This window comes from Ambystoma mexicanum, chromosome 8 (assembly GCF_040938575.1).
Source record: "Ambystoma mexicanum isolate Mex_15411 chromosome 8, UKY_AmexF1_1, whole genome shotgun sequence".
Classification (NCBI taxonomy): domain Eukaryota; kingdom Metazoa; phylum Chordata; class Amphibia; order Caudata; family Ambystomatidae; genus Ambystoma; species Ambystoma mexicanum.
Genome location: NC_090929.1, coordinates 775,785,398 through 775,800,787, shown reverse-complemented (window position 1 = coordinate 775,800,787; position 15,390 = coordinate 775,785,398). Strand labels below are relative to the sequence as shown.

General features: G+C 44.8%; 1 protein-coding gene across 1 annotated transcript in view; it reads left to right on the top strand.

Moving 5' to 3' along the window:
• The window catches only part of MYPN (myopalladin), a 1,604,598-nt gene that overhangs the window by 831,398 nt on the left and 757,810 nt on the right, over positions 1–15,390 (top strand). The window lies entirely within an intron of this gene.

Here is a 15,390-nt window from a genome sequence, read left to right as displayed (position 1 = left end):
TGTCTATCTATCTATCTTTCCCACTAGCTATCTTTCTATATATCTAATCTGTAGCCTTAATTCACAACACATTTTCTAGGAGCAAGTGTGACTAACTCATCAAAAAGGAAATAATGTGTGAACATGTTAGAATCGATTGACCGAGGTTCTAGGGCCAATTCACAAATGCATTTGTAACTAGAACATTTGTGTATGTTTTTGCACATGTTACACATATAGGCCTCATTACGAGGCGTGCGCTGATGGAATGAAGGGGGCCGGTACGGGACCGGCCCTCTTCATTCCGTCAGGGCTGATTATAAGCTTCCCATTGCGGGAAACGGATCGGACGCCTGGTAAAACCAGACGTACTTTCGGGGTCCCGCGAGGGAAAGAGGGAGGTAACAACGGGATACTCATAATGTACCCGTTGTTACCTGAATCCCCATTGAGCCCTACGGGGGCTCAAATGGGAATGGGGAATGGTTCCTGCAAGGAGGACTTACCGCGTCCTCCTATGTAGGAATGACCCGGTAAGTCCACATTGCAAGAACCGGGTGAAGGAGCCCGGTTTGGTGGCAGCCATGGAGCTAATAGCTCCATGGCTACCGCCAAACTCGTAATGAGGGCCATAGTTTTATAACTAACACATTTGAAAACATACTCCTCCAGCAGAAAAATATACAAAACTGCATACAAATTACATTGCTTTAGTCATGAAGTCTTAATAAATGTATATGTCAATTGTAAAAGTGAATACATGGATGAATGCTTCACATACGGCATACACAAGGAGTATGGATGTGTTGTGTTGTGTAGGGAAGGTGGGCAGGCCAACTACTCCCTATAAGTAATAGATACCTTGCTATAGTTGAAATTAATCTTTGTAAGCAGTTTTGTGGTATACGTTCAGGTTTATATGAAAGTGGGTGCAATCTGTTTAGATTGGGCAAGTTGTTCATTTGTTCAAAGCTTAATTTGTAAAAGAATAAGTTCCAGGGCCCAACTATTTTCTAGCACAATTGTTTCCTCCCTTCCTACTTGCGGCCCGGCCCAATATTAGCCAGCTCTCCACTGGCCTTACTACTACTACCAGCTCAAATGAAAAAAGGAAATACTATTTTCAGTCCATCTAAACAAGAGAAATTCATATATTAATTGCTATCAGGCTCTTGCTGTTGAAGTGACTTAGACTGTAAAAGAAGGAGGACAGGCACTTGTCAGAAGGGCTTAAATACTTTTGACTGGACCGTGAAGGTGCTCCTCCTGCCTATTGCTCTACTTTTAATAGAAAAGTGCCAGCAATTCTTAATGAGTCTGCTATATATTTAAAATAACAGGCTACCACTTGATGTACTTTTCATTGAAATAGATTTGGGATAAGTCACAATAATGAATACAGCGGTTAGATAACTATCATTACCCAAGCTACAGAGTGCTAAACATACTGTTGGAAGCTTAGAGCAATATCAAAGCATCTCCCTTTTTTCAGGCCTGTTACAATCCACTGGGATGCAAAGCCTTTTCCCCCAGAAAAGTAGCACATATAATAGAGTGTGAGGTCTTCTAACTGTTTTCAAAACAGGCTTTCACACTCTTGAACAGGCGGTCAATCAGAATTACACCAAACTCTTCCTTTGTATGTGGAGCAGACTGTTAGAGTTGTCTATTTTCAAGCATGCGTTACTTTCATTGTTAACAAAAAAAACAAGAGTTTCTGCGTCAATCAAAGATAATCATTTGTTGTACATGTCACATTTAACTGTGGTCCCTACATGGTGTAGTCAGAGAGAAAGATTTCACTCTGTGCTCTGTGATTACAGCCAGACAGCCTCAGCACTCCCCACACACACAGCAGCGTAATCTTTTTCTCGGCTTGTCTGGTATTCAAGGTGTTGCCATCCTCTCATCAAGTTCAAGTTTACTTTATTTTGGTAAAACCCACAACATAAAGACTGGTCCGAAGGAAACTGACAGTATAACAGAGCAGGACAGCACCGCCTAAAACACATACGATTAATAATGGGAACTCAAACTTTCTGCTTAGTGTCAGCATAAGATGGACAGAAGAGTATAAAATGCAACAAATCCTCTTCATGATCTAAATGACACTGGAAATGCCTCCTTTCCTGGTTGCCACCATGCCACTTAGCTGTTACTGAGTTAAGCATTAACTTGCTCTTGCTAATCCATGACTAAAGAAGAAACAAAAATATATTTTTCCCACAGCAAATAAAGTTGGGCTTGAACACTGTTGTCAGGGATAGGTAGCCACATACCGAAGGTTTAATAAGTTTGGTTGTTTCTCTTTTCAAAGAACAGCAATTGTTAAATCTGCTCTTCAAAATCCTACCCAATGTGTTATCTAATGAATGTGAGTTGTGACTCCAATTAATCAGTCCAGGTTTTTAAAATGTTTTTTTACCAAACATCACCAAGGCAATTTTATGCTATACTTCGCTGTCCTATGAATCCTGTAAAATATCTCTAATGAGCACAAGACTGAGCTGAGAAGTAAGGGTTTTAATTTTAAATAAACGTCTATAAAAGAAAGACCCACTTTTTAATGAAGTTGACTGGGCGAGTCTTAATAATTATCTGAAAAATATATTCTCAGTAACAGACAGTGAGGTAAGACCCGGAATGCCGTCTGTTATGCCACTGACTCCACGTCTTTGTATGGTAGGCCATAAGTACTGTTTTCTTCCCAGAGTATTTTACCAGGCAATATAGTGTGAAACTAGACTGTTTCATTCATGCCAACTGTTTGCAAACGTGGTCCTCCCACTTTAATGAGTCATTAATCATAATGTCTGGGGCCACCGTGGATCACTCTTTCCTACTCTTTTTATTAATTCAGAAATATACCAAATAGCTCAAAACGAAAATATATGCTGTATTCTTAGATCTTAGAACAGCCTCGAGAAGTTTTGTGGCAAGTTTTAGGAGGGAGGAAAGCACTGACTGCCTTAGTAAACGCAATTAAATTGCTGCATGGGGAGACAAAGGCCTCTGTCTGCTATAGGACGTGGTGGGGGGGCAAACTGAATCCTTTGCTGTCCAGAAGGGGGTCCGCCAAGGATGTGTATTTGCTCTCAATATATATTGGAAATAGTAGATGCCTTAGAGGTGGGAGCCTTGGATGCGCCTAGAATTCCATCCAAGAGGTGGCCAACCCTCTTCTTTACAGATGATGCGGTTATTCTTGTCACGTCACCTAAGGGGTTGAAAACATTGATTCACATCTTTATGGAAAAATGTAAGGAGCTTGGGCTTGATTTGAATGTTAACAAAACTAAAGTTATGGTTTTTAAACCACAGTTCGTGGACATAGAGGTACAGGGCTTAAAACTGGAACAAGTACAGTTTTTTGATTACCTGGGGGTTAGATTTAACCAAACGGGGGGGTGGGGAGGGGTCGGTCCACCTGCTTAAAGCCAAAGTTACCCTAAACAAATATACTGGCAGTATCTATTCATGCTTTAAGGGTCATGTTAGTGGGGCAATTTCGCCGGCCGGCACTAGAACTATTTTCCAGCAGCACAGAGATTTGGGAATATTCGAATACAACTTTACTATCTCCAATAGAGAATACCTTTCAGAAAAAGCTATTGCTTTTACTGAAAAATAACCCCAACTTAATTGGTCCAAATTGACCTTCAGGTGTGGCCTATTGCTGATCAGATTGCACTTAGACCTGCATTATATTGGGTAAGACGTTGGCCCTCTCCAAGCTTGGTTCCCTATAGAGATGCCCTGAGGAACTTTTTGCAACTAGAAGGTGCAAAGAGGTGTGATTGGATAGTTCATGCAAGGAAGCTGTTGTGTAGGCTGAATCCCAAATCCTCATGGGACAACCCTCTTGAATGTCAATTAATATCTAAAGTTGAACTAAAAGTAAATGCTAAGAGTAAATCCTTGGAACAGCTAGAGGAACTGAGGTGCTCACTGAAGAATGCCCAAGAGATTTTGCCTAGCAAGAGGATAGTAAATTACAAACACATGCTAGACGAAATTCAACCCCCCTGTTGTCAGTCTAGAAAAGTAGACAACCCTCCAACAGAAGGCTTATGCAGGATAATTGGTTGGCCGAAGACTAACCGCCTCATTTGAAGTATAAAGAATATATGCTCATTACTCATTACGTAGCTATTAGTTTAACCATTTTAAGGTAACCAGAATCGCCATTTTTATTTTCTCTATGTTTCTCTTTAACATCGCCACTTTTGCCTCATGTAAAACTGCTTTGCTGTAGATATTATTTCACTTCAATGGTCTAAGCTTATTAAAGACATGTTGAAACATTGCGCGAGGAGCCAGACAGAAAAGCCTGTTTCCCTCCTTCACATACCCTTGGAAGCAGGGAGCAAGGCATTCTTATCAGTACACGGATGCCAGTGAGTCTCCTTAAAAGAAAAGCAACGTACAAAACTAATATTAAAGGGTTTGAATTATGCTCTTCTTAATGGCCCCTCCTTATGAGCGCTGTGAGCCCCCGGAGAGCAAGCTGACCTCTAGAGCGTGAATCGAAACCAGGAGATAGTAAGGACTGGAATGTGCCAGTCCCCCTCCGTGCAGCTTGTGCATGAAAACAGAAGCGCTGTGTTCTCACAAATAAAGAATAGTGTCTGTAAATTCGAGATTGCAAACTGTTACTAAATATGGTGATCTAAAGTGTCATATTCGTCACCATGGTCGATCATCGCCTCCACTTCAAAGGGAATGAATTAGGGGCAGCATTGAATGTGTCAAATGTGTCATTACTGATTGTAAGATGCTCATTTTGTATGTATGTAACTGATGTACGATTTTTGCTCTCTTGCGTCCCCCGAGGTCTGTTAGACACACATCGCGGGGCGTGGGACCATTTGGCCAACTGAGACTATTTGTTTTTGCAATAAACACTAGATTTTGGGAATACAACCTCGTGTCTGGCGTATCAGTTCGTGTGTGGTGATTGTGCCTTGTTTCCACATCCGAGGGTCCCTCAGAGGCCCCTTCAAGATGGCGCCCAAATAGGGACCCTCCCCCACTTGTTCCATCGTGTACGTTGCAAACTTATGAAGGCGACAAGAACGGCGAGGATGGGAGCGATCGAGCCGGGATCAAGAGGTGTCCGGGGCGCCCTGCAAAAGTGATGAGACCCCTTTGCAGATCTGCACACAGCTGATCCCTGATCGACATGCCTGGCCAGTGAACAAGGGGGTGAGGGTCCCGAAACGAGACAATGCCGAGATACACAGACACAACGTCATTGGTTGCGTCAGTATACAGACGAATTGCATCTTGAAAAGACAAATTGACTAATCAGGTGAGTCGTGCCCCGATTCGTAAGTAATCCTGATATTGGTTGAGAGTTGATTTTGCAAAATCAAACGCGCAGAGTAAGTTTGATTAGCCAAGGGTAAGGTTAAAACATGCCTGGGGTATTGTCCACCTTAGCAGGTTTTTTCCGCTGCGGTGAACAATCTTTGGAAACTGGCCAGGTTGCGCCTCCGGGGGGAACGCCGGCTTATGATATGTATGTGAAGTATGGTGTGGGAGCGATAATGTTTTGTGAAATTTGGCATAAGCAAACCAGAAAGCAGGAAGACCTTCAATGGCTGAGGAATGGTAGTTTTGAGATGGATCGGATAGATAACCTGGAAAAGGTTTTGATAAGTAAGAAAGCGCTTCCTGCGGCACTTGATATCCTTTGGGATTGGAGGAGGGAAGCAATGCTCCTATTTAGAAGTAGAGAGAAACATGTGCGCAGGCATAAGCCAAAAGCAGAGAGAGTGGAGGAAAAAGAGGAGGAGGAGTGGAGCAATAGTTTGAGAAAGGCAAATAGACGCGACCAGTTGAATATTGAAAAAATATATCCACAGAGAGAGTTACATTCATCAGATGAATTAATGAACAAAATACTAACCGAGACAAACAAGGCCCGAGAAGCGAAACTAAGAAGATTACGTCAGTAGCCGTCATCCAACCCCCTCCTATTGCTCAACCTGTCCCAAATCCAATACAGACACAGGCAGCGTTAGTAATGTTACCGCCCTCTAGTCAGCCAGCCCTGAGTGTTTCACAACCATCACAGCCCCAGCAGATTTCTCCCGTGCCCACTGCCCCTTCCACACCTTCCACTCAAGGGGGTATTTCTGTTCCGACTGCACCCCCCATAAGCAAATTAGAACAAAGCGAGTGTATGAGAGTGACCCGCAGCGTGATTAGCAAGGAGAGACAGCGTGAGCTGCAAGAGCAGGCGGAAATGTATATAGACGAGAACGATGGGACGGCCACGTTAGCGTCAATAGATGATTTCAGGAAGAGCAATGAAAAAAACAGGTATTGTTGGAATGCATGGGGGAATATTTGTCGGCACAATGAAAAAAGTTAGTTGGGAAGTTACCACCTCAGCGATTGTTGGATTTGGAATGCATTGGCCCTTTGTAGAGGGAAAGATGAGGAAATAGAAGAGCATGTGAAGCGACTGTTTGAATTAAAGAATGAGCTTGATGAAGAATATTCTGAAATACTTGCCACACCGGGGTTCAGGAGGAAAGACATTGAGAGGGGTAGACAACAGTGATTCTTGTCACCAGCAGCGCAAATGAGTGCGTAGCAAACATTTTGTATACGAGAGGCACTAAAATGGATTTCAGATCCTAGTATTCCCACAATGGAAATACATGGAATATTTGATGAATACACTCTATCAATGAAAAGGAGAATGTTACAGACAATAGTTGAATATTTGATAAACAAAGATATAAGCGAGAGAAAGGTCAGCCCTCCTGAGCTGTTGGCGGTATATAAGAGTGCAATGGAACGGGGAACAGGAGAGATAGCTTTATCCCTCGATTAGGGAATGAGAGAGGGGGGAGGAACAGTGAGTAAGGCATTCCCATGAGAGAAGTGCCCCCTACCTTTGTACCGAAGGTAGAGACTCCAGGGGTAGGCAATGCGCCACCTCAGATAATTCCAGCACATTACACAGCCCAATATATGCACGTTCCCTTCTCTAGACAGGAAGTGAATAACATAAAACAAACGATCCCTGACATACAGAAAAATCCATCAGGTTTTTATAAAGACGTAGGCCCTCATTACAAGTCCGGCTCTGGACCATGGTGCTACTAGCACCATGGTCCATGCCGGATTCCGCCATGGTGGATGGCGGAATTACCGCCCCATTCCAAGGTGAGTGGGGCGGTAATTCCCCATTCACCATTTGCCCTTCCCCATTCCCATTTTTGCCCCATAGGGCATAATGGGGATGGGGAAGGCGCTAATTACGGCACTGTAATTCATCACTTGGTTCCAGATACACCTCTGTCAGGGTGACAAAATATCTCAGTAGGGTTCGCAGGCACCCCAGTAATAAATCCTGAGTCCAAATCAGTAGCAGTGACAATAGGGCCTTTTACTGAACATTGTCCATTTCTTTTGACAGAGAATTGTGGGGAAAACCTCATAGGATTGAATCTATTGAAAAAACTGAGCGCGGTCATCCACTGAACACCAGATGGGGTATTTTTGACTATTTCTAGTCAGAGTGGGCCGACTTCTGAATTTGTGACGAAATCTTTAACAGGGGAGTTGAGTGAGGTGCCAACTTGTATTTGGGCCATGAATGATAATGATGTGGGATGCTTGAAAATAGCGCCAGTGAAAATTGTTTTGAAAGAAGGAGTGACATTACCACGTATTCCACAGTAGAAAATTTCAGCAGAAGGAGAGAAAGGATTGAAAAATATTGTTTCTGATTTGGTGAAATTGGGAGTGATTGAAGAAATTACAGGCAGTGTATGCAACAGCCCCATTCTTCCAGTGTATAAGAAAGGGGGTAATGAGGTATCGTACTGTTTCATAATTGATCTCCATGCACTAAACAAAGTAGTAGATCCCCAATTTCCGTTAGTGCCAGATGTCACTACGATATTGACAATGATCCCTGCATCGGCAGAATATTTTAGTGTTATCGATTTGAAGAACGCTTTCTTTAGCATTGCAGTACACAGAGAAAGCAGGTACTTATTTGCTTTCACTTTAGGAGGACGATCATTCACATTCACACGCATTCCACAAGGCTATACTGAAAGTCCAAGCATATACAGTAGAGCATTGAAAGAACAGCTAGATATGTTAGAATTACCGAAAGACTGTGTGTTGTTGCAATACATTGACGATTTGTTAATCGCTGCTGACACAGAAGAAATTTGTAAAAAAGGTACTGTCTTATTATTGACCCATCTAGCTATGCATGGCCATAAAGCGAGCTTAAAGAAATTCCAGTACTCTTAGAAAGAAATGGCTTATTTAGGTTATTTACTTTCAAAGGAAGCGAGAAGATTAACGCCAGAAAGGATAGAGAGCATTTCTGGTATGCCTATTCCAAAGACGCAGAAGGAAGTAAGAGCTATAATTGGCATGGCTTCATATTGCCGTCAGTGGATTGTGAACTTCGCCTTAATTGTAAAAGCAATGGTGGAATTGACAAAAAAGGATGCTGTGATGCCTTTGCAGTGGAATGAAGAATGTCAGAAAGCATTTGACTCGCTAAAAACCATTTTGAGTTCTGCTCCAGTTTTGGGCACACCGAATTATGAAAAGGTTTTTAGGCTGTTTGTGCATGAGAGCGAAGGATGTGCATTGTCTGTCGTAACACAGGAACAAGGCGGAAGAAATAGGCTGTGCAATTATTTTTCTTCCGCGCTGGACCCTGTAGTGCGCGCACTACCACGATGTTTGCGAGCTGTTGCAGTGGCTGCTGCGTCAGTGAAACAAACAGAAGGGATGGTATTGGGGCACACTTTACTTCTAATGGTGCCACATGCCATAGATGTTCTACTTAATAGAATGCAGATGCAACACCTCACCTCTGCTAGATTGACTAGATATGAAATTGTATTGTTCGCCCTCCACATCCAAATCATGAGGTGTAGCGCTTTGAATCCAGCAGAATGAATGCCAATGCCCGGGGAAAACATTGATGAGACTGAATCACCTCCCATGATTGCTTAATGGTTACTGAGGAAGAAACAAAAGGGAGAATTGATCTACACGATACGCCACTAAAAGAACCAGATGGAGAACTATTTTGTGATGGTTCTGTCATGATCACTGTTTCCAAGGAGCCAGGACCAGCCCAACGTCCTTGGAAGCAGGCCCCTAACCCTAATCCTAGGCACCAGCCGGTCCCTACTGGGACCTTTTGGACCCTGTCCTGGCACCGGTGGCACCAGGCTTATCAAAACCATCGGTCCCGGCACTGGAAGCGCCGGGCTCATAATTGGTGTGAAGGTGCTTGGGTGGACTTACCTGCGGCAGACCATGCTGCTTACTTACCAGCCACTTAGAAGCCCTCTGTGAACAGGAACTACTTTCTTACCTGGGTGGGGCAGCTCCACTCCCTGGATACAGCACTGGAACTCTTCTGGAAACTGGAACTCTTTTCTTACCTAGGCGGGGCCGTGGAAGAAGACGCCTCATCACTCCAAGGCTATTTAAACCACACCCGATAGATGAAACGTGCTTCGCGTTATTCTGCATCTGCAGCAGAACGCTCACCGAGTCTGTTCCAGCCTTTCCTCTTTCGATCCTGAACCTGCAAGAATTATACTTACCATTCCTGTATCCAGTCAACATCAGCACCTGCAAAAGACAAGAAACAACAGGTTAGCAAGACAAACTTTACATACAGTGCTTTCCCACCTGATCCATCAGCAGCGGCCGTGTCTTCACGCTGCACCTTCGCCTGCAAAGACAAAAGCATTGTTATACTTACCGGCACGCCGTGAATTCCGGATTTCTTCATTCTGCATCGCCGCCTGTGAAGACAAAGTTTAGTTAAAACGTACTAACATTCCGCTGACTCCGGCGCTGCAAACCAACATCTGAAAGACAAAAGAAAAAGACATTAAGCAGGTATTTACTCACGCCCATCGCGCTCGTCGCAATCAAACGCCTGCGAATACTCCGGCGTCTCTTTAACACGAACTAAGCTGCAAGGAAAGAGACAGTTAGAGCGCTTGCCATACTTACGAATTTCCAGGCGCTTCACTCCATCTTCCATCCCAAGAGTCCTGCAATACTTAAGGGAAAAACATTATACAGAGTCTTCTATATTAACGTGCCACGCATTTAAAGACTATAAAGACAAAAGGTGTCCAGAAACTCACCGCTTGTGCAGATAACGACGGTAACCATCCTCTGAATTCAAGAGGCCAACGTTTCACCAGTGAAGGAACTGGCAACGGCACCCTGCACCAGACGCAGATGGAGTGCCCAGCATTCACCTATCTAAGGTGAGCACGTTGACCTGGGGGGGGCTCTACGGAAAAGCTGGGAGAAGAGAGAGAGAGAGAGGGGGACATTCAACAACCCAGGCCATTAACCCCCATATTCTTTCACCTACAGAAACCTCACTCTTCGAGTTCGACACACAGTGCAAAGAGGTTCGACCCCAGAAGCCAATCGAGTCCTGCACATCACTTTTCGAGTCACAGACACCCTCCTGCCAAGACCCGCGCCTCCGTGGGAATCAGGTGAGCGTTACTGAACGCGAAGCCCACCACAAAACTCCTACCCAGGCGCAATGGAAACCTCAGACACTGATCAACTAGCCCAGTTGCTCGGAGAATTAAGAGCAGAAGTACATGCAGCTCGTCAGGAAACGAATTCTCTAAGAAGAGAACTGATAATTTCCAAGGAGCGAACTGAGGAGCTCGCTCGGCAGGCAGTTGCTACAAACGCAGGCAGGACAGACACCTTTGCCCGCTCCCGGAGGAAGTTATCCTTCTGCATCATCTTTAAATCCTGTGCAAATCAATCTGCCCGGTAATGTGCCCTTGGCTCCGCCCGAACGCTTTTCTGGTGACCCAAAGAAATTTGCGGTGTTCATCAACCAGTGCCGCTTACACTTCTTATGTCGACCAGCTGCTTTCCCAACAGACCAGACCAAGGTGGCTTTCGTGCTTTCATATCTCAGTGGCAGCGCCGCAGATTGGTCGATCCCTTTAGTCACCCAGGATGATCCGGTTTTATATGATTTCCAGGCCTTCCAGTCCAGCATGGAGAAACTGTTCGCAAGACATGCACAAGGGCAGGCCTTGGACAATGAACTTCTTTCATTACGACAGGGTAATCAAGACCTCTTGACTTATATAGCCTCATTCAACAGACTTATAGTGGAAACTCAATGGCCCGAGGATAAGAGAATAACGCTTTTCTACAGAGGCCTGCGTGGAGAGCTCAAGGATGTGCTCGCTCAAGTTGTGAATCCTCCACAAGAATGCTCAGACTATATTGACTTAGTTGTCCAATTGGACCACAGACTACAGAACAGGAAGGCAGATCGTTCCAAATTTGATACCCGAGTGTTTTCTAAACCACAAACCTCTACTAGGGGAGTAGACACGGTGGAACCCATGCAAATAGGGGGCCTGAAAGGACCTTTAACCCAGAAAGAGCGGGAAAGAAGAAGGCAGCTGCAATTATGCCTCTATTGCGGAAACTCAGGACACTTTCTTCGGGACTGTCCAGTGAAACCAGCTAAGAAAGCTGTAGGAGCCGCGGATACCTGTACCACAAATTCTGAGCAGGGAAACGACCTAGCCCGACAAGAGTAGAGGTCCTCTTGCCGAGCGTTAAGATTTGTCCCGTGACCTCGCATTTCGTGGTACCCATGGTCCTCATTAGTCCTGAACGTCTGGATCGTTTGCATGCAATTGAAGCTTACATCGACAGTGGAGCAATCGGTAATTATGTGGACCGTGAAATGGTATCAAGGATGAATCTACCCCTTGTCCCTAAGGCTGTAAAAGACGTCATTACTACTGTGGATGGCACAGAGATAGCCTCCGGACCAGTAACGCATGCCACCCAAGAAGTGACGCTAGTGAGTCAAGATGGACACCGGGAGAAAATCGTGTTTGATGTGATTAAGGCTCCTCAGTTCCAGATCATTCTGGGAATCCCTTGGTTAGAGAATCACAATCCTCAGATCGATTGGCGAGCAAAGACGGTTCAGTTTCCAGAATGTTTTACCACTTGTTATCCTAGGCCTGATGTTTCACTGGCGGCAATCTCTTCGGAGGAGGTTCCTAAATTACCTCCCGAATACCAGGAATTCCAAGACGTCTTCCGGAAGGATCAAGCTAACACCCTGCCTCCTTATAGGTCTTACGACTGTCAAATAGATTTGATACCCGGAACAACTCCTCCTTGCAGCAGGATTTATGCCCTCACCGAGCCTGAGAATCTTCACCTCAGACAATATTTGGACCAAAACCTAGCTAACAGGTTTATCCGTCCTTCAAAATCTCCAGCTTCATCGGCTTTGTTCTTCGTTCCGAAAAAGGAAGGAGACCTTAGGACTTGCATAGATTATCGCGCCCTGAATCAAATCACCGTTAAAAACAGATACCCGTTACCTTTGATCCCTGAACTCCTGGACCAAGTCAAAGACGCATGTATATATACAAAATTGGATCTCAGAGGAGCCTACCACTTGGTACGGATAAAAGAGGGCGATGAATGGAAAACGGCCTTCCGCACCAAGTGCGGGCTATTCGAATATCAAGTGATGCCCTTTGGACTTTGTAACGCCCCTGCCGCTTTCCAATATTTTATGAACGATGTCCTTAGAGAACTCATAGACGTGTGTGTTGTTGTCTACATTGATGACATCCTTGTCTATTCATCATCCAAAGAGAAACACCAGAGACACGTTAAAAAGGTTCTCGAGAGATTGCGTCAACATAATCTTTTTGCTAAGCTTGAAAAATGCGTTTTCAACGTAACTGAAGTCGAGTTCCTGGGATTCATATTGTCACCTAACGGAGTCCATATGGATTCAAAGAAAGTCGATGCAATCATCAAGTGGCCATCACCAACCTCTGTAAAAGGAGTTCAAAGCATGTTAGGCTTCGCTAACTTTTACCACAGATTTATTCCTGAATTTTCTCGGATAGTCCAGCCCATCACCGCTCTGTTAAAAAAGAACAAACGTTTTGAGTGGTCTTCTGAAGCAGAACAAGCTTTTCAGGACTTAAAAGCTAAATTCATTTCTGCACCTGTTCTGAGACATCCTTGCCCAGAACTCCCCTACATCATGGAAACGGATGCTTCTAGTCTTGCTATGGGGGCAGTTTTATCACAAAGAGATCCGGTCACACACCAGTTACACCCTGTAGCCTTTTGGTCCCGCAAGTTTTCGGCTCCCGAGATCAACTATTCAATTACAGACAAGGAACTTTTAGCTATCAGATCGGCCTTTAAAGCATGGCGGCATTATCTTTTAGGAGCCAGACACACAGTCACCGTAATGACTGATCACCGCAATTTACAATATCTAAAGACGGCCAAAGCTCAGTCTTCCAGACAGCTTCGCTGGGCTCTGTTTCTGGCTGAATTTGACTTTATAATTACTTATCGACCAGGCAGTAAGAACGGAAAAGCAGATGCCCTCTCCCGGATGGGAGTAGATGAACATTTGACCACTCCAGAACCAATACCCATAATCCCAGAACAAAGGATTTTGGGTTTGGTCAGCACTCAATCTTTTGAAGACATCAAGACCACGGTTAAATCACTCCTAACTCCGGCCGATTTGCAGGACTGGCAGTTAAAGGGAAAAGAATTCTCAGTGGATCAAGACCTACCATATTTCCGAGGACGATTGCACTTGCCTGTGAGAAAATACAAAAACAAGTAATCTCCTGTTATCACGACTCTCTAATGGAGGGTCATCCTGGTATTACCAAAACCATGGAAAAGATTAAAAGACATTTCTGGTGGCCATCATGGAAAAAGGATATTAGAGACTTTGTAATCTCCTGCGGTGTGTGTGCCCAGAGTAAAAGTCAGAAGCAGAAACCAGCCGGCCTCTTACAGCCACTAGACATCCCTCCCTGTCCATGGCATACCTTGTCCATGGATTTTATCACGGACTTACCCCCATGCTCGGGGTATACTACCATCTTAGTAGTCGTGGATCTATTCTCCAAGATGGCTTACTTCATTCCCCTGAAGGGTCTACCCTCAGCCTCAGTATTGGCCCGAGAATTCTTGGAAAACATCGTTCGCTTACACGGTTTTCCCTCGGTTTTAGTCTCCGATAGGGGAAGTCAATTCATCTCCCACTTCTGGCGCAGTTGCTGTCGTCTAGCCCAAATTGATGTAAGACTTTCGACCAGTCACCATCCCCAAACTGACGGACAAACCGAAAGGACAAATCAGACACTAGAACAATATCTACGTTGCATGCTCCAACAAACTGAAAACCCCTGGAAGGATATTCTTTGGATCGCTGAATACGCTTACAACAATTCGACTCATTCTGGAACCGGGAAGACTCCTTTTTTCCTATTATACAGACACCATCCTAGAACCTCCAACCTGGATCCTCCCCAAGAATTTGAAGCACCTGCTGTGGACCACTTGCACTCGGAGATCACCCATGCTTTTAAGGAAGCCACTGCCCATCTGCAAAGAGCTAAAGCTCAATTAAAAAAAAAGCAGATCGACACCGTAAAGAGGCCCCTCACTACGCTGTAGGAGATCAGGTCTGGTTATCCACTAAGCACCTGCCTCTAAAAGGACCCCGCACCTTCATCCCGAGATACCTTGGACCCTATCTCATATCTGCCATAATTAATCCGGTGGCTGTCAAATTGGAATTACCTACGCATATGAAAATAAATCCAGTATTCCATGTCTCCTTATTAAAACCAGTACAACCAGAAACCCGATTGACTGAACTTCTAGAACCGGTTTTAGTAGATGGAGAACTTGAATTCGAAGTAAAGAACATCCTAGACTCCAAAATCTCCAAATCTAAGTTATATTATCTGGTTGATTGGAAAGGATACGGCCCCCAGGAGAGGTCTTGGGAACCCTCAGAATATGTCCACGCACCTCGTCTGATCAAGAAATTCCATCTGAATCACCCCAACAAGCCAAAACCCCCGGAGAAGACACGTTTAGGAGGGGCCTTGAGGGGGGGTACTGTCATGATCACTGTTTCCAAGGAGCCAGGACCAGCCCAACGTCCTTGGAAGCAGGCCCCTAACCCTAATCCTAGGCACCAGCCGGTCCCTACTGGGACCTTTTGGACCCTGTCCTGACGCCGGTGGCACCAGGCTTATCAAAACCATCGGTCCCGGCACTGGAAGCACCGGGCTCATAATTGGTGTGAAGGTGCTTGGGTGGACTTACCTGCGGCAGACCATGCTGCTTACTTACCAGCCACTTAGAAGCCCTCTGTGAACAGGAACTACTTTCTTACCTGGGTGGGGCAGCTCCACTCCCTGGATACAGCACTGGAACTCTTCTGGAAACTGGAACTCTTTTCTTACCTAGGCGGGGCCGTGGAAGAAGACGCCTCATCACTCCAAGGCTATTTAAACCACACCCGATAGATGAAAC